Raw genomic sequence first — 23,218 nt, forward strand, 5'->3', positions numbered from 1 at the left:
TACAACATGAAGTGTGAATGTACAAAGGGAAGTTTAAGAATTTAGGGGGAACACCTTCATTTTGAAACAAACTTGGCTGCATATATGGATAGGACACATGTGCAAGTGCCAGTCTTGGGAACATCATTTGCAGTCTTGTTAGATACACCATGTGGGCTGTTGACTTCAACTCTGGAAAGATCGTATAATTAATTATTTCTCTGTCTTCAATAAACATAGTTTCACGTTTTATACAGTATTAACCTTTTCATTGTCTGTCACGTAGAACTACGTTGTGTATACCAGGGTCCCTGATATAGTTCTGTTTCATGAGTTCAGCTCATTCAGGTAAACTGAGTGATATGAGAGAATGGATCTGTATGGTGAGTGTGCACCATAAAAAAAATCTTGCCCCCATAGAGTGCATGATGGGAAAAACAAAACTGTGTGTATAGTTTAAAATAGTAACTTTGGATGGTGTCTTATTTGATAGAAAGAAAGACATATTACTGATATAGAAATTATTTTGATTGGCTTCAGGACTGGAAGTAGCTTGAAATTAAGCACCAAATAGCAGAAATATTAGATTTTTGCTGATATTCCAGAGGACAGGTAAGGCTGCCCCTGCAATCCCCAGTCTGTTTTATGAGTTTTTAATAGATCTGATTTAATTATTTGAATGCTGTGAACCATGAGCAGTCTTTGTTGGGTATATTTTATTATTTAAGAAACAGTGTATATCTTCTATTATTGTATGAATAAGAATTCAAAATGGAAAGCAAGTGTAATGTAGGAGAGGCCTGGGATATGACTAAAGAACAGAGGAAATGTTGTTTCAGTGCCAGGAATGTATAAATTGTATTGACTATTTTTAAATCGATATTTTTGTGTGTGAAATTGGCCAAATTACTGAATTCTGATTATTAGGTAGTTGAATGGGCAGTTTCTTGTACTCTTATCATTAGAATGGAAGGCATACTATCAAACTTGCTAAGAATTTGTTAGAGTGGAACAGTGAAATTGGCCTTAAATAGGACACAAAGTAGGCAAAATCACTGTTGTGTAAGTTGAGCCAAGACCACTAACTTTGCCCCATCATAATTCCATGAGTTTTCTCTAAACTTCATTAGAATCATTACATTCAGAAAAAGATTCTCTGCCCTTTTTTTTTTTTTTTTTTTTTTTTTGAACATCGAGAGTAGTTTCATTTCAGTGGTCTGGACAGTGAAAGGGTTAAAGAAAAAAAAAAGGTGGGTTTGCTTTATATGAATTCACTATTACGTATTGCCCCATTTCTATCAATAATTTTGTATGTATGGTATACATTTGCCATGGGGGATCAGTGAAATTGTAAAATATATTCATTATTAACCCTTTCACTGTTCAGACTCTCAAAGTGAAACTTTGTGTCCAAAAAAAAAATTCTTCTGGAATGGTAGAGATCTTTTTCTGAAGGTAATAAGATATAATACAGCCTCTCCTCACTTAACGATGGAGTTCCGTTCCTAAGACCACATCGGTAAATGAATTCGTCACCAAGTAAGGACCATACAATAATGGTAATGAGTTTGTGCTCACCATCTTTGATATTGTTTCACTGTCACCTTTGCACCATTTATAATATTTCTGGTACATTTTTAAATGTTTATACAGTAGTGTACTGCATATTGTAATAACAGAATAGAGGAAATCAGTTCTAATATACATTATTTAGGTATGCACACTGGTCAGAGCGCCTGTTGTAAGTCCGAGTCATTGATAAATGAGTATGTCACAAAGTGAGGAGAGGCTGTAATCATAACTAATCCATAGGGCTTGCTAAAGGTTTAATATGCTTGATCTGAGACTAGCGAGGGTGGAGAGTATAACAGGTAGAGTTAGTAAGGGAGGTGAGGAGTGCTAAAGGCAGTATAATCAATGTTATGAATCTGTTGCTATCAAAGAGTCAAAGATGGAATTCTGAAGGTAATGACACCAAAAGTATGAAACTTAATGGAAAACTCGCGGATTTATGCAGGTGCAAAGTTAGCAGTCTTAGCGCAATTTATGCATAGGCCATATTTGGGTCATATTTAATGCCAGTTTCATTGTTCCATTTGACCAACTTATTAGCTATTTCACTAGATTGCTTTCCATTCTATTGACTGAGCACAAGAAACCTCCCATCAACTATTTCAGCTACCCTATAAAGTGATAAGAATTTGGTAATTTGGCAAATTAGACACAAAAATTAAAAAAAAAATACCGATTTAAAAATAGCTCATAATAAACATGTAGACATATCTGGCACCAAAACATTTTTCTTTGTTCATTAGTCACATCCTCAGGCCTCTCCTATATTACACTTGCTTTCCATTTTGAATTCTTATTCACACAAAAACAGAAGATTTACTTTACTTAAAATATAACCAAGAAAGATTGTTCATGGCTGACAAGTCCCAATAACTGAATGAAGACCTATTAAAACCCCATAAAATAGACTAGGGGTTGTTGGGGGACCTGACCCATTTTATTGTATCTTTCTTTCAACACACCAGCCGTATCCCACCGAGGCGGGGTGGCCCAAAAGGAAAAACAAAAGTTTCTCCTTTCACATTTAGTAATATATACAGGAGAAGGGGTTACTAGCCCCTTGCTCCCGGGATTTAGTTGCCTCTTACGACATGCATGGCTTACGGAGGAAGAATTCTGTTCCACTTCCCCATGGAGAATTTTATTGAATATTGGCAAAAATTTAATATTTTCATTACTTTGAGCTCAATTTCAAGCTCCTTCCAGTCCTGAAATCAATCAAAATCATCTCTGTTTCAGTAATATATCTTCCATTCTATCAGTTGATAACAAGAAACCAATAAAACAATAAAAACCAAGAAAACACCACAAATTTGCTAATATAAACCACACACAGGTCACAGTTCTAGAACGTTTTGACTCCTCATGCATTGTGTGGGGTAAGTTTTTTATACAGTACACACTCGCCACAAAGATCCATTCTCTCATACCTGTGCCAAAATTTATGACTTACAGATCATCTGGGTGAGCTGAGCTCATGATGTAGAACTAATTCAGGGACCCTGGCTTCAGTGACATAGATCTATGTGATGAGCAGCAAAATGGTTGAATACATGTGGTGAGCACTAAACCCATAGGGGTTATACAGTTCCTGGGGGAATGTGAGACATTCACATTTGATCCAAGGAGAGGGAAGTACAGGTTCAGTTTCTTGAACGAGCCCTTCACCAGCATCAAGGAACCTCCACTGAGGGAAAAAGTATATTAAAAACTTGATGCAAAATTTTGTATTAAAGTTATAGGTGAGGGCACTCATGATCCAAGGAACTGGACCTGATCTACCCTTGAACCATGACTCCAGGCACTGTATGACCCTACTGGTTTAGCACCCCCATCCCCATGAGCATAATAGTAATAATTGTGTTGTTTGTGTGAGCAAGCTTAGTACAACTACTAGTGATTGGCAACTTATTTACCTCATAGAAGCATTAATAACAAATGTAAGAATTTGCTGCAGGTAAAACATTATTTTCTCTTCTATTTGATTTACACATTGTATCATCTTGAGAATATGCTTTAATTGGTTATATTTTAAAGAATTTTAATTATAAAAATAATGCTATAATTTCCTATGAAATGTTTACTGAGTTATGTAGAGCTTCATCTTTACTGTACTTGTATGAAGGAATATCTGTATTATTTATATATAAAACCATAACAGCAAAAATTCTGAATTATAAAAGTTTCAAATGTAAAGAGTAAAATGAAATTTATCAGTGTAATGGTGAAGAAAAAAGACATTGTAGAACAAGCTTTTACTGGGACAACATTTTGCTCTGTGTAGATTATTATTATTATAATCAAAAAGAAGCGCTAAGCCACAAGGGCTATACAGCGCTGCTGCTCTGTGTAGAGCTTTATCAAAATTTTATAAAGCTTGACAAAGTAAACTGCCCTAATAAGTGTTTGTTCTTAGTGTTTTTCTTCACTGCTGTTGACAGTATGCCAACTGCATCTAGTGTAAAAACCTACTAAGTAATTGACTGTCCAAAGAAACTTCGGTAGTATTATTGTGGTTTTATATTACAGGCATAATCTTTTTTTTTTTTTTTTTTTTTTTTTTTAGATGTGCAGGTGTTATAGACAAGAAGGATTTATACATAAACTAAGATGATAATGTACAAATGTTCCTGAACAAAATGAATTGTAATGTTAAAATAAAAATTATTTTATTATTGCCCAGTTTTTGAAGGCGTATTAAGTATTTTTTGCTACATTAATTATTTTAGGCTTTAGATGATAATACAGCTTCTCCTCACTTAATGACGGAGTTACATTCCTAAGACCATGTCAGTAAACGAATTCGTCACTAAGTGAGGAGCACACTATTATGGCAGTGGGTTTGTGTCAACCATTTTTTTATATTGTTTTAATGTCACCTTTGCACCATTTATAACATGTATGGTGTATTTTTAAATGTTTATACAGTGGTTGTATATTGTAATAAACAGAATAGAGGAAATCAGCTCTAATGTACATTTAGGTATGCATACTGGTCAGAGAGCCTGTTGTAATCTGAGTCATCAGTAAACGATTGTCGCTAACTGAGGAGAGGCTGCACTATACTTCAGTGTTCAAGCACAGCACTGACCCATATGGGCATTGTGCTTCTACTTTAATATTTATTTATTTATTTGAACATGATACAGAGAAGTACAAAAGAATACAGTTAAATGCAGCATGCCAAAGCCACTTGAATGCATAGCATTACGGGCAGGCTTAAGATTAACTAAGCAATGAAGTATTCAGTGGTAAAACATTATTGTAAACAGATAACAAGCACAAATGAGTATTACAAAAACAGGTCGTATGGTTGCATGCATTGCTGTACAATCAGTATTTATTTATTCATTTAATTTGAACATGATACAGAGAAGTACAAGGAATGCAATTTTTAAAGTGCAGCATGCCAAAGCCCCTTGTATGCAGAGCATTATGGGCAGGCTTAATTAACTTAAGATTAACTAAGCAATGATATATTCAGTGGTACAAAAATTATTGTAAAACAGATAATTTAGTACAAATGAATATTACAAAGACAGGTCATATGGTCATTTACTGTGTTGCTGTGTAATCTGTAGAATGGAGTATTATGTTAGGTAATGAAGTTAAATAGTACCTAGGATAACCCCCAAAAAAAAGTCTGTGTGACTTATTTCCATTGCCTTCACTCAGAGCTTCATTTCTTCTAAAAATGGTGTTACATGAGAATGGGAGTGTTCCTCTGTATCAATGTAGAGACAACTTGTACACAAACCAGACGTGTACACTTTGTTTACAAAACTTGCATTTGCCTGTCCTCCCTCATGTACTCATTCTCTCTCTCTCCCTCTCATTTATTCGTTTTATTTCATTTACTCACCTCTGACCCTACATTAAGACTACAAATATTTTAAGGTAAGTAATGAGTGAACTGTATATGCATTTTATTGCTCTGGGATGCTTAAATGTCATAGAATATTGTGTGGGTGGAATGGCCTGGTATGGTAGCCTGGCTGACTACCATGCATACCACACTTGATTTCTTACAATAAATACTACTCATCTCACCCTAGATTAAGACTACAAATATTTTAAGGTAAGTAATGAGTGTACTATATGTGGATTTTACTTTTTTATTGTTTTTAATGCCTAGTTCTTTTGCTAACTTAATATATGTTAGTGTAAACTTGTTATCTAGTGTTTATATGCATTTATAAGTGGAAAAAAAGGGTGTTCCACTTTACGGCAGTAGCCTGGAATCTAACCTGCCATATAAGTAGGGCCCTACTGTATTTAGTCATTGTTTACGTGAACAAAATGAACAGGTCCACCTATTTTGGCAAGGCTATGTGGCAAAGCTACTACATGTTAAGGCTACTATGGGGAGAGGCTACTATGCTGGCAAGGCTACTACAGTGGAACCTCAAAAATCGAACTTAATCCGTTCCAGGAGCTAGTTCTAATTTCGAAAAGTCTGAAATTCGAATCAATATTTCCCATAAGAAATAATGGAAATACAATTAATCCGTTCCAGAAACCCAAAAATATTCACATAAAAAATACATTTTATAGAGATTAACCCTTTCAGGGTCCAAGGCCCAAATCTGGAGTCACGCACCAGTGTCCAAGAATTTTCAAAAAAAAAATTTGTTATTTTTTCTTATGAAATCATAGAGAATCTTTTTGTGAAGGTAATAAAACAAAAAGTACGAAATTTGGTGGAAAATTGACGAAATTATGCTCTCGCGAATTTTGATGTGTCAGCGATATTTACGAATCGGCGATTTTGCTGACTTTGACTCCCATTTTAGGCCAATTACATTATTCCAATCAACCAAATTCTTAGCTATTTCACTAGTATTACTTCTATTCTATCGATTGAGCACAAGAAATCGCCAAGTCAACTGTTTCAACTACAAAATAAAGTGATCGGAAATTGTTAATTTGGCCAATTTAACACAAAGTTCAAAATATTCCAATTTCAAAATAGGGTCCAGAATGAACAATGTAGGCATTCCTGGCACTAAACTAACATTTCCTCTGTTCATTAGTTATGTTTTGAGGCTTTACAAATAAATTCCATTTTGATTTTTTATTCACATAATGAATTTTTATTCACACCAAAAAATAGAAGATTTACTGTTATGCAATACTGTAATAGTTGTATAAATATCATCACCATATTTGTGAATGTATATTAGACCCACCAGCTGACGTGTATTAGACGTGTGAGGTCGTTTGTTTACTCTTGAATATCGGCAAAAATTTAACATTTCTGCTACTTTGAGCTCAGTTTCAAGCCATTTTCAGTGCTAAAACCAATCAAAATCATCTCTATTTCTGTAATATGTCTTCCATTCTATCAAATGAGACCAAGAAATCGCAAATACAACTATAAAAAACATACGAAAAAACACTGCAAAGTTGCTCTTTTAATCGAAAAATCATGATTTCATTTTTTTTCTCTCATTATACACAGTGTGCTGCAGGATCTGTTTTATGTGGTGCACACATACCACATAGATGTATTCTCTCATATCTAGGCCCAAATGTACCACTCACAGTTTATCAGAGTGAGCTGAGCTCATGGTGTAGATCTACGGTTTGGACCCTGAACGTAAAGCCGTAGATCTACGGGACGGACCCTGAAAGGGTTAATTACAGTTTTACATACATATAAAATAACATACATATAAAATAATACATGCATATAATATAAAATAACATTTTTACTTACCTTTATTGAAGATTGGTGATGGCATCTGGAAGATAGGGAGGAGGAGAGAGGGAGTTGGGGTTAGTGTTTGGAAGGAGAATCCCCCTCCATGAGGACTTCAGGTAAAGCCCTCTCTGGGGTTACTTCCCTTCTCTGTCTTTTAATGCCACTAGGACCAGCTTGAGAGTCACTGGACCCCTGTCTCACAAAATAACTGTCCACAGTCCTCTGTTTCTGGCACCTCTTTAACATTTCCCTAAAATGGCCAGCCTCTGCTGGCCTTAAATTCACTATCAGCACTGGTTCCAGGAGTTTTCTGTACCAGATCGGCATGCAACTTCCTTGCCTTTTTGCAAATAATTGTCTCTGAAACACTATCACCTGCAAACTCTTTATCCTTGATCCACACCAGCAACAACTTATCAACCTCTTCAACTATTTGTGGTCTTTTTTTTGGTTAGCATATTAACACCTTTCACAACATCAGCTTCCTTGATTTGTTCTTTCTTTGCCAGGATAGAACCGATGTTCGACTTGCTTTCCCATACATTCTGGCAAGCTCAAGTCTCACACCACTCTCATACTTCTGTATTATTTCCTTCTTCACATCTATGGTGTTTCTCACTTTCTTTACCACAGGGGTACCACTAGCAAGTTTCTTTGGGCCCATGGCAGCTTATTTCACAGTCCCACAAACAAGCACTAAACACAACGAAATAATCGTAAAATGTGTGAATGAGAGCGCAGATTAGTGTTCACTCAAGCATAAACAAAGCTAGACTGCTCATGGCGCCTGCGCGGGGACGCGGACAGAGCAGGCCAGCAGACAGGTCCCGTACCTGGCGATCCGAAATTTGAAACGCGTTCGATTTTTGGTACACAGTTTGTCCGAAAAAATGGTCTTATTTTCGAAATGTTCGATATTTGGTACATTCGATTTTCAAGGTTCCACTGTATGTTGACAAGGCTACTATGTGGCAAGGCCATGTTGACAAGTTACTATGTTGGCAAGGCTATGTAGCAAAGCTACTATGTGGCAAGACTACTATGTTGGCAAGGCTACTATGCTGGCAAGGCTACTATGCTGGCAAGGCTACTATGTGACAGGGCTACTATGTGGCAAGGCTACTACGTTGGAAAGGCTACTTTGTTGGCAAGGCTACTATGTGAGAAGGCTACTGTGTTGTCAAGGCTACTATGTGGCAAGGCTACTATCTGGCAAGGCTACTATGGGCAGTCCACACACAGGCAGCTCTATTTTTTCACTTTTTTTCAAAAATTGTAATTATTATTTTTTATATTATCACACCGGCCGATTCCCACCAAGGCAGGGTGGCCCGAAAAAGAAAAACTTTCACCATCATTCACTCCATCACTGTCTTGCCAGAAGGGTGCTTTACACTACAGTTTTTAAACTGCAACATTAACACCCCTCCTTCAGAGTGCAGGCACTGTACTTCCCATCTATACTTGTAATAAAAATTCTATGTTAAGTGATAAATTTTCTCTATTACATCATTTTCAATAAAGAAACATTAAGGGGCCCCACTGAAAATAAGTTTGACTTTATTGGGTTATCCTTAATTAATTCTATATAATTTACTACCATAGATATGGTAAGAGTCCTAAATAATAATTATTAAAAGTATTTTCAGATGATATGCTATGGCAGGAAAAGAGGGACTATAAATGTATTAATTCAAGGATTATGTGGAGCAAAATAAAGATTGGATGTGAAAAGTGGGTTATAATAAGCGTGTATGCACCTGGAGAAGAGAGAAGTGTAGAGGAGAGAGAGAGATTTTGGGAAATGTTGAGTGAATGCGTGGGGAGTTTTGAATCAAGTGTGAGAGTAATGGTGGTTGGGGATTTTAATGCTAAAGTGGGTAAAAATGTTATGGAGGGAGTAGTAGGTAAATTTGGGGTGCCAGGGGTAAATGTAAATGGGGAGCCTTTAATTGAGCTATGTGTAGAAAGAAATTTGGTAATAAGTAATACATATTTTATGAAAAAGAGGATAAATAAATATACAAGGTATGATGTAGCACGTAATGAAAGTAGTTTATTAGATTATGTATTGGTGGATAAAAGGTTGATGGGTAGGCTCCAGGATGTACATGTTTATAGAGGGGCAACTGATATATCGGATCATTATTTAGTTGTAGCTACAGTTAGAGTAAGAGGTAGATGGGAAAAGAGGAAGGTGGCAACAACAAGTAAGAGGGAGGTGAAAGTGTATAAACTAAGGGAGGAGGAAGTTCGGGTGAGATATAAGCGACTATTGGCAGAAAGGTGGGCTAGTGCAAAGATGAGTAGTGGGGGGGGTTGAAGAGGGTTGGAATAGTTTTAAAAATGCAGTATTAGAATGTGGGGCAGAAGTTTGTGGTTATAGGAGGGTGGGGGCAGGAGGAAAGAGGAGTGATTGGTGGAATGATGAAGTAAAGGGTGTGATAAAAGAGAAAAAGGTAGCTTATGAGAGGTTTTTACAAAGCAGAAGTGTTATAAGAAGAGCAGAGTATATGGAGAGTAAAAGAAAGGTAAAGAGAGTGGTGAGAGAGTGCAAAAGGAGAGCAGATGATAGAGTGGGAGAGGCACTGTCAAGAAATTTTAATGAAAATAAGAAAAAATTTTGGAGCGAGTTAAACAAGTTAAGAAAGCCTAGGGAAAATATGGATTTGTCAGTTAAAAACAGAGTAGGGGAGTTAGTAGATGGGGAGATGGAGGTATTGGGTAGATGGCGAGAATATTTTGAGGAACTTTTAAATGTTAAGGAAGAAACAGAGGCAGTAATTTCATGCACTGGTCAGGGAGGTATACCATCTTTTAGGAGTGAAGAAGAGCAGAATGTAAGTGTGGGGGAGGTACGTGAGGCATTACGTAAAATGAAAGGGGGTAAAGCAGCTGGAACTGATGGGATCATGACAGAAATGTTAAAAGCAGGGGGGGATATAGTGTTGGAGTGGTTGGTACTTTTGTTTAATAAATGTATGAAAGAGGGGAAGGTACCTAGGGATTGGCAGAGAGCATGTATAATCCCTTTATATAAAGGGAAAGGGGACAAAAGAGACTGTAAAAATTACAGAGGAATAAGCTTACTGAGTATACCAGGAAAAGTGTACGGTAGGGTTATAATTGAAAGAATTAGAGGTAAGACAGAATGTAGGATTGCGGATGAGCAAGGAGGTTTTAGAGTGGGTAGGGGATGTGTAGATCAGGTGTTTACATTGAAGCATATATGTGAACAGTATTTAGATAAAGATAGGGAGGTTTTTATTGCATTTATGGATTTAGAAAAGGCATATGATAGAGTGGATAGAGGAGCAATGTGGCAGATGTTGCAAGTATATGGAATAGGTGGTAAGTTATTAAATGCTGTAAAGAGTTTTTATGAGGATAGTGAGGCTCAGGTTAGGGTGTGTAGAAGAGAGGGAGACTACTTCCCGGTAAAAGTAGGTCTTAGACAGGGATGTGTAATGTCACCATGGTTGTTTAATATATTTATAGATGGGGTTGTAAAGGAAGTAAATGCTAGGGTGTTTGGGAGAGGGGTGGGATTAAATTATGGGGAATCAAATTCAAAATGGGAATTGACACAGTTACTTTTTGCTGATGATACTGTGCTTATGGGAGATTCTAAAGAAAAATTGCAAATGTTAGTGGATGAGTTTGGGAATGTGTGTAAAGGTAGAAAGTTGAAAGTGAACATAGAAAAGAGTAAGGTGATGAGGGTGTCAAATGATTTAGATAAAGAAAAATTGGATATCAAATTGGGGAGGAGGAGTATGGAAGAAGTGAATGTTTTCAGATACTTGGGAGTTGACGTGTCGGCGGATGGATTTATGAAGGATGAGGTTAATCATAGAATTGATGAGGGAAAAAAGGTGAGTGGTGCGTTGAGGTATATGTGGAGTCAAAAAACGTTATATATGGAGGCAAAGAAGGGAATGTATGAAAGTATAGTAGTACCAACACTCTTATATGGGTGTGAAGCTTGGGTGGTAAATGCAGCAGCAAGGAGACGGTTGGAGGCAGCGGAGATGTCCTGTCTAAGGGCAATGTGTGGTGTAAATATTATGCAAAAAATTCGGAGTGTGGAAATTAGGAGGTGTGGAGTTAATAAAAGTATTAGTCAGAGGGCAGAAGAGGGGTTGTTGAGGTGGTTTGGTCATTTAGAGAGAATGGATCACAGTAGAATGACATGGAAAGCATATAAATCTATAGGGGAAGGAAGGCGGGGTAGGGGTCGTCCTCGAAAGGGTTGGAGAGAGGGGGTAAAGGAGGTTTTGTGGGTAAGGGGCTTGGATTTCCAGCAAGCGTGCGTGAGCGTGTTAGATAGGAGTGAATGGAGACGAATGGTACTTGGGACCTGACGATCTGTTGGAGTGTGAGCAGGGTAATATTTAGTGAAGGGATTCAGGGAAACCGGTTATTTTCATATAGTCGGACTTGAGTCCTGGAAATGGGAAGTACAATGCCTGCACTTTAAAGGAGGGGTTTGGGATATTGGCAGTTTGGAGGGATATGTTGTGTATCTTTATATGTGTATGCTTCTAGACTGTTGTATTCTGAGCACCTCTGCAAAAACAGTGATAATGTGCGAGTGTGGTGAAAGTGTTGAATGATGATGAAAGTATTTTCTTTTTGGGGATTTTCTTTCTTTTTTGGGTCACCCTGCCTCGGTGGGAGACGGCCGACTTGTTTAAAAAAAAAAAAAAAAAAAAAAAAAAAATGCTTCATTATGCATTCCCAGATTATTTCGTATTATATTGCTGAGTACAATGTAGCTGAAGCTCTAACAATAAAGACTGAGAACCAACTGACCTGGTGTTCTGTAACTCAATACAAATGAGCGACTCTCTGACATACAGGCCAACCCTTCCCTTGTTTCCTGTTCTTTCAGTAGCATATAAAAAAGTTGTATGTACCATTTTCCATATTTCATTATCCAAGCGGTCTCTTGTATGGGTCTTTGTGAAGGCTGCAAACACTGCATTTGACTCCTCTAGAAGTCCATTGATGAAAGGTATTTTGTTGTTGTTAGATGGCTTAAGGCCCTGTATATTAGTAATGTAAACGAAGTTGTATATTTGTTGGAGGGGATTTTGTTTTTGGCATTAGTAGTTATGGTTCTGGAGGGACAGGGATGCAGGGGATGGCACTGGCTGTGTCTCCAGTCCAACAAGACTCCAAGATGGTGGAATATTTTGGTTATTTCTTTCCAGTTTCTTTTTTAGTTTCCTGCCACTAAAAAAAAAATCATTTGGAGTGGGATTGTCATTAATATGACTTGTTTTATGGGGTTTGTACCTTGTCCTTCTGGTCCCTTTTAAATGGTATACAGGGCAGTTGGTGTTGTAGCATTTTCTCTGGATTGATGGTCGCATTTCAGAGTGGAAGTGTTTACAGGAGGTAGAACAACATACTCCTTTGGACAGGAGGTCGCAGCATTTTTTGGGGTACTCAAAGTTGCACTTTCCATTTGTTTTCCCAGACATTTCATGTTTACACATGCCCCAGACATAGAACTTACACTATTTTGCTTTTAGTTAGCTAGAATTTGTAGTAGATGTGGTCTCAACTTGTGCAGTTTCTACAACTGCATTACTATCTTAGTAGCCATGCCAGAAACACCACCACCAGCTGTTTCTAGAAATAGACCAATACTGTCCCCAGAGCAAGATTAAAGGACCACAATTGAAGTAAGACAAACAGACCGTGACACACTGACTTTATTGGGTTAATCTGGGTGACTAACCCCTCCCCAGGTTAAAAATCCCAACAAAATCTTATGTTACCAACAGCTAAACAAATCTGCTATCATACAAACTGTGTCCACCATAAATGCTGTTACCTCTTATGTGCACAATCTAGAAAAAAAAGTATTGTACTAAAATTTGGCAGGTATGCCTGCCTGCTTGCCTCCCTGCCTGCCTGCATTCCTGCCTGCCTATGGTATACCATGTTGACCCCCTAGCAATGCAGTTGATCAACAAGGCATACATACCTTCATGGACAAATTAGAACTGACTTACTTGGTTGTGGAGACTATATTATTAAGTAGACATTCTCTGATTCTACCCAAGCAATCTAGACTTCTATGATCTCTCTCACCTCAAGATGTCATGTGCACAGGACTGATTCCTGCAAATAGGTAAATATTATTAATAACTCCAACACCTTAGAGGCCCTGAAATCTTTGGAGGTTTCCTTCATGTTAACGTGCGAGAAACTAATACGTAGCTTCTGGTCTATATTCATGGGACAGTTACTCAGTAATTTAACTCATAGAAGTGTTGGGCATACATAACAGCAGCTTAATCTTTACTTTCCCCAAAATATAAGTGGCCAACAAATACCAAGAGATATGCAACAGATTATCTTACTACAAATATCCACAATACATTGGGAAGCCTCTCTGATCCTTGATCTCCCCCCCTCTCCCTCTCTCTCTCTCTCTCTGCTCCATGAGCTTTATCATACCTCATCTTAAAACTATGTATGGATCCTGCCTCCACTACATCACTTTCCTGACAACTCTGTGACTGAAGAAATACTTCCTAACATCCCTTTGACTCATCTGAGTCTTCAACTTCTAATTGTGACCTCTTGTTGCTGTGTCCCATCTCTGGAACATCTTTTGTTCACCTTTTTTATGTCATTATCATTGTCCTCCCTATCCTTCCTGTCCTCCAGTGTCATCAGATCAATTTCCCTTAGTCTTTCTTCATAGGACAAACCCCTCAGCTCCAGGACTAGTCTTGTTGCAAACCTTTGCACTTTCTCTAATTTCCTGATGTGCTTGACCAGGTGCTGGTTCCAAACTGATGGTGCATACTCCAGTATGGGCCTGATGTACACTGTGTACAGTGTCCCGAAAAATTCCGTACTAAGGTGTCAGAATGCTATTCTTAGGTTTGCCAGGCGCCCAAATGGTGCAGCAGTATTTTGATTGATGTGCGCCTCAGATGTGCTTGGTATTATACCTACCCACAGTTCAATTGCTATTGCTAGTGCACTCAGCTCACACACTGAGGTCCGGAGGTCGCTTCCCAGTACAGCTGGAAAATATCAGGACATGTTTCCATAAGACACTTGCTGTCTATGTTCACCCATCAGTAAAAATGGGTACTTGGGTGTTAGTCAACTGGTGTGGGTTGCATCCCGGGACAAAATTTGCCCGAAATTCTCTGCATAACAAGTGGCTTTCTATATAGTAGTATGTCACTGATGTCTGCTAGGCCTGTATTCCTTGTACATGTACCTATAGAAATGCAGAAATAAAGATACATTATTATTATATCTAGCAACTATCTGCTTTTACTGTTTGGGGTGTAAGGTTATGTTAAGTGTTCCTGCAACTGCAGCATCAACTTTACTTACAAATGAATTGGAAGGTGGAATTTTTGGTCTCAATAAATTTCAACATACACCATTCAGCACTCTGATAACACCAAATGCTACTACAGTGGACCCTCAACCAGCGATGGCATCGATTAACGATAAATCTGACTAGCGATACATTTTAACGCAAAAATTTTGCCTCGACTAGCGCTTAACCCTTTGAGGGTTTCGGCCGTACTAGTACGTCTTACGCGTAGGGGTTTTTGACGTACTAGTACGCACAAATTCTAGCGCCGTCAAATCTCGCGGGAAAAGGCTGGTAGGCCTACATATGAGAGAATGGGTCTAAGTGGTTGGTGTGTGCGGTAGAAAAAAAATCTGGGACCCAGTGGTGCATTGTGGGAACACCCTCTTAGTAAACAATGTCCACCATGCCTCGCGGTAAGAAGCTCCTCACTCCTCGGCGAACTGGGACACTTTTGTTCCCCAGTGACAGTTCTAATACAGATGGAAGTGCCAGTGAAGATGAGTTTCATGGTTTTGGTGAGGCTTTGACCGAAACTAATGACCATAATATCGGTAATAGTGAGGAAAACCCAGACGATCCTCAGCCTTCCACCTCTGGTGCTGGGCCGTCTTGTTCACGTTCAGTTGTACCAGAACCCAAGAGGAAACTTCTATTTTCTCAAATCCCAGACTCAGATGAGAGCTTGGGTGATGATAGTGATAGTGAATATGAACTACAAGCTCTTCAAACTAGTTCCAGTAGTGATAGTGAAGTGCAATATTCCCCAGTGAAGCGTCAGTATATAAGACGATATATGCGCTCTGGTAGTGTGCCATATGTTATTCCAAGGGGAAGGAGTGTATCTTGGAGTACATCCCGTGGCTGTACAACAGGAACAGACAGTGAAAATGACGATGATACTGTTGCAATTGGGATGGAACATGTGCGTGGTGGTAGTGGTGCCGGCGGTGAGGCACCAGCAGTGGGCCATGCTGCCACCCACGCCGCTGCGTCAGCTGATCTACAACAAAGGCCACCATGCCCCACTCACCCACCACACCAGCCTCCACAACCACAACCTCCACAACCACAACCTCCACAACCACAACCACCTGTCATTGTCCAGTACCCACCAGCAGACCGCACCTGGGATTGGCAGGAAGCTGTCAATTTTGTTCCAAATGCCCACCAGTTTGATGACAGCCAAAGTGGAATACGGCCATCTTGTACACTTGGGAACAATGCCACTGAACTGGAATGTTTTGAGTTATTCTTTGACGAACCACTGATGGAAAGTATTGTCATGGAAAGCAACACATACTACGAGTACACCATGGCAAACACATTACTTTCACCAAAATCACGTCTACACCAGTGGAAGGAGGCAACTGTGGCTGAGATGTATCTTTTCTTTGCCACAATAATGCTTATGCCACATGTGTATAAGCACAAAGTGAAATAATACTGGTCAACAGACCGCCTGATTGCAACCCCAGGTTTCAGTGATATAATGCCAGTGAATCGATTTGTGCTAATGTTACGTATGCTTCATTTCTCAGATAAAACCAGGCCTGACAGAACTGACAGGTTATATAAGATTAGGAATGTGTTTGTGTATCTGAAAGAGAAATTCAGTACGCATTTTTATCCCTTCAGGAAGCTTGTAATTGACGAGTCTTTGATTCTGTTCAAAGGAAGACTCTCTTTCAAGCAGTACATACCAAGCAAGAGGAAATGCTTTGGTATAAAGTTGTTTGTGATTGTTACAGTGGTCTGGTATTGGATATTATTGTGTACACTGGAAGTTATACATTGCAAAATACCAGGAAGTTATTGGGCATCTCAGGTGATGTGGTTCGAACAATGATAGAACCATACCTTGGTAAGGGGCATATATTATATACAGATAACTGGTACACAAGCCCCTCACTCAGTGATTTTTTGCGAGTGAACATGACAGATGTGTGTGGCACAGTGTGTGCAAATCGGAAACATATGCCCAGGTTTGACGCTGGCACTCGTAGAGGTGAGGTGCAGGCGTTTGCTGCCAATGACATCATGGCATTTCGGTGGCATGACAAACGAGATGTCACACTGTTGTCATCAGTTCACCCTAATGAAATGGCAGACAGTGGCAGGCAGCATAGAGAGAGCAATGAACCCATTCTAAAACCTGCAGCTGTGATTGATTACACCTTCAACATGCGTTCAGTGGACAAATGTGACATGCAGATTGGGTTTGCTGATTGTGTTCGCAACAGTTATAAGTGGTACATCAAACTGTTTTTCCATCTTCTGGACATTTCCATGCTCAATGCTTATAATATGTATAAGATGAGGACCAGAAACAAACCACAGTACGGCGAATTCTGTTTGTCTGTCATCAGACAAATAGTATTCAAGTACCAAGGAACAGCACCTGCAATTGACCGCCCACCAAATTATCAACAACTACCTTCTCGTCTGAAGCATGGTGATCACTTCCTGGTAAAACTGCCTGCTACTGCTTTGAAGAAAAAGGCTCAGAAGAGGTGTTATGTCTGTGCACATACAAAAAAACGCACACAACAACGCAGAGACACTCGTTTTATGTGTGAGGAGTGTAAAACACCACTGTGCATGACACCATGTTTCAAAGACTTCCACAGGCTGCAGAACTTCTAGAAACATTCCCTGTGACTGTATATGTGTATATAAAATATAGAAAAATAGTAATAAACAACATTTCATATCGTTTGTTTGTGTAAATATTTTCTATAAACAAAATAATGACAACAGTGTTTATGCCCTTATTGTGTAGTATTGAAAAAGAAATAACTTACAAAATACTGATCATGTTGGCCTCAGAGGCCATAAAAGTTACTCAGAAAAAGAAAAATTGAAAAATAATTGAAAATAGTACATAAAAAAGTAAATAGAAAAATACCAGGTGACGGCAGTCGGCGATGTTACCATATGTTGTTCAATTTTGGCAAATTTCACGCCTCCATATCTCGGTAAGTATTGACGTTAAAATTTTTTTGTTTAGCCTATAATGTTTAGAAGAAAAAAAAATATTTTTTCATAAGAAAAAATTTTTTTTTTTTTTAAATTTGGCCGACCCTGAGAACGAGTTTCGGAGAGGGCCTGTCGACCCTCAAAGGGTTAAAAACCTGACCAACGCTATTCGTTCCGTTCAAGACGCGTCCACTTTGGCCTGAGCGCGCCCCACTTGTCCCATGGGTGCCAAGCAGGACGTACATTACTCAGGAGGAAAAGACACTCCCAGGACATAAGCCTATGAAAGACAGGCTTACTCTGTTGATGTGTGCCAATGCTAGTGGTGATTGCAAAGTGAAGCCTTTATTGGTGTATCACTCTGAAACTCCCAGAGTGTTCAGGAAAAACAATGTCCTCAAGGCTAATTTGTGTGTGCTGTGGAGGGCAAACAGTAAGGCATGGGCCACTAGGGACTTTTTCTATGACTTTTTACACCATGCATTTGCCCCCAATGTGAAAAATTACCTAACTGAAAAGAAATTAGACCTTAAGTGCCTCCTGGTATTAGATAATGCTCCTGGTCATCCTTCAGACTTGGCAGAGCGACTTTCTAGGGACATGAGCTTCATTAAGGTGAAGTTTTTGCCTCCTAATACCACTCCTCTCCTGCAGCCCATGGACCAGCAGGTCATTTCCAACTTCAAGAAACTGTACACAAAAGCTATGTTTGAAAGGTGCTTTGTAGTGACCTCAGAAACTCAACTGACTCTAAGAGAGTTTTGGAAAGATCACTTTACCATCCTCAATTGTGTAAACATTATAGGTAAGGCTTGGGAGTTAAGTGACTAAGAGGACCTTGAACTCTGCTTGGAAAAAACTGTGGCCAAAATGTGTAGACAAAGGGGATTTTGAACGGTTTGAGGCTAACCCTGAGAATCCTATGCCAGTTGAGGAATCAATTGTGGCATTGGGGAAGTCCTTGGGGTTGGAGGTTAGTGGGGAGGATGTGGAAGAGTTGGTGGTGGAGGACAATGAAGAACTAACCACTGATGAGCTGCTAGATCATCTTGAACAGCAAGAGGGTAGACCTGAGGAAACTGCTTCGGAGGAGGGGATAGAGAAAGTGAAGAAGTTGCCTACTTCTAAGATTAAGGAAATGTGTGCAAATTGGCTTGAAGTGCAAACCTTTTTTGATGAAAATCACCCTCACACAGCTACTGCAAGCCGTGTTGGCAACCTGTACACTGAGAATGTTGTGAACCACTTTAGGAAAGTCATAAAGGAACGAGAGGTACAGGTATCTATGGACAGATATGTTGTGCAACAGAAGTCCAGTGACTCTGAAGCTGGTCCTAGTGGCATTAAAAGAACAAGGGAACTAACCCCAGAAAAAGACTTGCTACCTCAAGTGCTAATGGAAGGGGCCCCTCATGGAAGGTTCCTTGATGTTGGTGAGGGGCTCTTGATTTAGGGAATTGGATCTGTGCTCCAGTTCCCCGAATTAAGCCTGAATGCCTTCCACATCCCCCCCCCAGGCGCTGTATAATCCTACGGGTTTAGCGCTTCCCCTTTGATTATAATAATAATAATAATGGAAGGGGATTCCCCTTCTAAACACTAAGAAGATCAATGTTCTCCCCTCCTCCCATCCCATCAATCATCACCAGATCTTCAATAAAGGTAAGTGTCATGTAACTGTGCATGTCTTCTTCAGTTTGTGTGTATTAAAATTAATATTTCACGTGGCAAAATTTTTTTTTTCAATACTTTTGGGTGTCTTGCATGGATTAATTTGATTTCCATTATTTCTTATGGGGAAAATTAACTTGACTAACGATTATTTCGATTAACGATGAGCTCTCAGGAATGGATTAATATCGCTGGTTGAGGGTCCACTGTATTACTTCTACAACTACTACTTGCCAGGACACTATTCAGCATATTAAATCATAAATTTCACTCAACGTAGACCAGCAGGTCGATTGCAATGCTTATCTATACGTTCTTCAACTCTATATATCATTGATTAGGCCTCATTTAGATTATGCTGCACAGTTCTGGTCACCGTATTACAGAATGGATATAAATGCACTGGAAAACATACAGAGGTAGACAAAGTTGATCCCATGTATCAGAAATCTTCCCTATGAGGATAGACTGAGGGCCCTGAATCTGCACTCTCTCGAAAGGTGTAGAATTAGGGGGGATATGATCGAGGTGTATAAAAGAAAACAAGAATAAATAAAAGGGATGTAAATAGCGTGCTGAAAATTTCCAGCCAAGACAGGACTCGCAGCAATGGTTTCAAGTTAGAAAAATTCAGATTCAGGAAGGATGTAGGAAAGCACTGGTTTGGTAATAGAGTTGTGGATGAGTGGAACAAACTCCCCTGTACAGTTATAGAAGCTAAAACGTTGTGTAGTTTTAAAATTAGGTTAGATAAATACATGGGTGTGGGTGGGTGTGAGTTGAACCTGACTAGCTTGTGGTACTAGGTCTGATGCTGTGATCCTTCCTTAAGTGGAGGTGACCTGACTAGGTGGGTCATTGGGCTAAGCCGGAGGGTGACATGGACCTGCTTTGCATGGGTCAGGCCTACTGCAGCGTTCCTTCTTTATGTTCTTATTTCCTTAATTGGGGTATTCACACCTAACTCAGTCCTCCCCAATGAAGACACTCAGAAACCAACAGTTCAACTTATCTCCTTTTCTCCTTGCTGGCAAAACGTTCTGTTTTTCTACAACAACTGGACAAGATTGTCACATTCTTATCAACTGCTGACCTTAAGACCTCTATCAAAGAACAAAACACTTGGGCCTCGGTAAACACCATCACCAAATTCCCAACGCCTCTTCAATTATCAAAATCACCTTTTCAAACATTGCTATGGCTACCCAAGCACTCTCTGATGGACTAGCCATCTCTCATTACCACAAACATCCACACCATATAGAACCAGAACGTTTCGCTCATGTCACATCCTGCTGGAACTGTTACTCATGCCATCACTCAACAAACGACTGTCCCAGAAACAGGTCATGACTTCAAAGCCTGCACCACTACCAATGCCCCTCCAACATGCCTAAACTGCAAGGGTACTCATCATAACCCTTGCAGCCAAATGCCCACTAAGAAAAGAAGTACTGTCTAAGAAAATCAAAGAAGAAGCCAAGAACAGCCCCAAATTGCCAACATATGCCACCATAACAAAACTCCAGTCTGACACCACTAGAATTCTTCAAGCCACACAACAGTCTCGGATATTATCCTAACTCCACAAGACTTTGAAGAGGTAATAAATGACATGCCCATGCACTCTGCCCCATGGTCAGATTCATGGAACTCCGTGTTCATCAAGAATTGCAAGAAGCCCCTATCGCATGACTTCAGCATTTTATGGAGAGGGAGCATGGACACAGAGGTCATCCAACACACCAAAAACAATAGACATAGCCCCACTCCACAAAGGTGGCAGTAAAACAATTGGAAAGAACTACAGACCGATAGCACTAACATCCCATATCATAAAAATCTTTGAGAGGGTTCTAAGAAGCAAGATAGCCAACCACCTAGATACCCATCAATTACACAACCCAGGGCAACACGGGTTTAGAGCAGGTCGCTCCTGCCTGTCCCGGCTACTGGACCACTATGACAAGGTCCTGGATGCTGTAGAGGATAACAAAATACAAATGTAGTATACACAGACTTTGCAAAAGCTTTCAACAAGTGTGACCATGGTGTAATAACACACAAAATGCATGATAAAGGAATAACACGAAAAGTTGGTAGATGGATCTATAACTTCCTGACAAACAGAATACAAAGAGTAATAGTAAACAGAGTAAAGTCCCAGGCAGCCACGGTAAAAAGTTCTGTTCCACAAGGCACAGCTGTATAGTCCTTGTGGCTTAGCGCTTCTTTTTTTATTATAATAATAATAATCCACAAGGCACAGTACTCACCCCCATTCTATTCCTCATCCTCATTTCTGACACAAATAGAGATGTAAACTATAGCTCCGTGTCTTTCCTTGTGGATGACACCCGGATTACCATGGCAGTGACCTCCATCGAAGACACCGCGAGACTCCAAGCGGACATCGACCAAATCTTCGAATGAGCCACTCAAAACAATGTGAAGTTCAACGAGGAGAAAATTCAACTACTCTTATATGGGAAACGAAGAAATTAAAAATGTATCAAAGTATACAACAAATTCTAACCATACAATAGAGTGGAAAAGTAATGTGAAGGACCTGGGAGTGATAACATCAGAGGATTTCACCTTCAAAGACCACAACAATGTATTTACCTCATCTACTAGGAAAATGATAGGATGGATAATGAGAACCCTCAAAACTAGCCCATGATGATTCTCTTCAAATCACTTGTGCTCTCTAGGCTGGAATACTGCTGTACACTAACAGCCCCCTTCAAGGCTGGCGACATTGCAAACCTGAAGTGTACAAATAACTTTCACGGCACACATAAGTATGATAAAGCACCTAAATTACTGGGAACGGTTGAAGGTCCTTGATCTGTATTCCCTCAAATGCAAGCGAGAGAGATGCATGATAATATACACTTGGAAGGTCCTGGAGAGATTGGTACTAAACCTGCACACGAAAATCACTCCCTATGAAAGCAAAAGACTCGGCAGGAGATGCAACATTCCCCCGATGAAAAGCAGGGGCACCATGGGTGCAATGAGACACAACACAATAAGTGTCCAGGGCCCAAGACTGTTCAATTGCCTCCCAGCATAGATAAGGGGGATTACCAATAGATCCCTGGCTGTCTTAAAGGAGGCACTGGACAGGCACTTAAAGTCAGTACCTGACCAACCAGGCTGTGGTTCGTACGTCAGCTTGCGTGCAGTAACAGCCTGGTTGATCAGACCCTGATCCACCATGAGGCCTGGTCTCAGACCGGGCCGTGGGGGCGCTGACCCCCGAAAGCCTCTCCAGGTAAACCCAACAACTCCCTCTACCCACTTCCGAACACGGCTCCCTCCAAGGTGCTGTATTTCATAGTGCATAAGCACCTTGCTAGTGCAGGCAACCCTGGCACTTTCAACACCACCATTAACAAACTATTCCATCTAAACAACATACCTGCCTATATTTTCCCAGACTCCACACCTTCAGCTGGCATCCTCAAGATTTTTCCCAACGTTGTGAAATTCACAGATCTGTCTCCTGCCCAAGCAACTGCTCCAGAAACTTCCACGTCCACCAACAACACTGCTCATGCTGCCTCGACCACCGTCTCCCAAGCTTCCCAACTTTGTTACACCACCATCACACCTCTCCACTGTTCCTTTCGACCCTCAGTCACCTACACCGGGTGTAGACTCGCCTATTGAATCCACTTCAGAAGAAGTTATTGACAACTCTAACACACCAACATGGGAAAGTCTTACTTTCTACACTACTCTATCAAACACTGACACCATGACCTACATTGAGCTCTACAAAGGCCTCGGTGCTGGAAGAGTCAAGTTTGCCTGCGAACGACCTCATCACTTCACACTCACCCAAGTTCTGTAATTCCTCAAGCCTCTACGATTCACTTTTGGAAACAAGACAAAACTTTACCACCTCTCTAGGTGTAGCTTAAAAAAATTTGAAAATAAGGTGC

The 23,218-nt window shown here is 39.8% G+C and overlaps 1 long non-coding RNA gene across 1 annotated transcript; it reads right to left on the bottom strand.

Annotated features, from left to right (window-relative positions):
- Window positions 1-43: 43 nt before the first annotated feature.
- On the bottom strand, window positions 44-22,848 carry LOC138854552 (uncharacterized). Its single transcript, XR_011393745.1, has 3 exons — window positions 22,693-22,848; window positions 13,282-13,390; window positions 44-171 (listed from the first exon to the last, which is right to left on the bottom strand). It is a non-coding gene; the product is annotated as an uncharacterized lncRNA (long non-coding RNA).
- Between the last annotated feature and the right edge of the window lie 370 nt (window positions 22,849-23,218).

Source organism: Cherax quadricarinatus, chromosome 62 (genome assembly GCF_038502225.1).
Source record: "Cherax quadricarinatus isolate ZL_2023a chromosome 62, ASM3850222v1, whole genome shotgun sequence".
Classification (NCBI taxonomy): Eukaryota; Metazoa; Arthropoda; class Malacostraca; order Decapoda; family Parastacidae; genus Cherax; species Cherax quadricarinatus.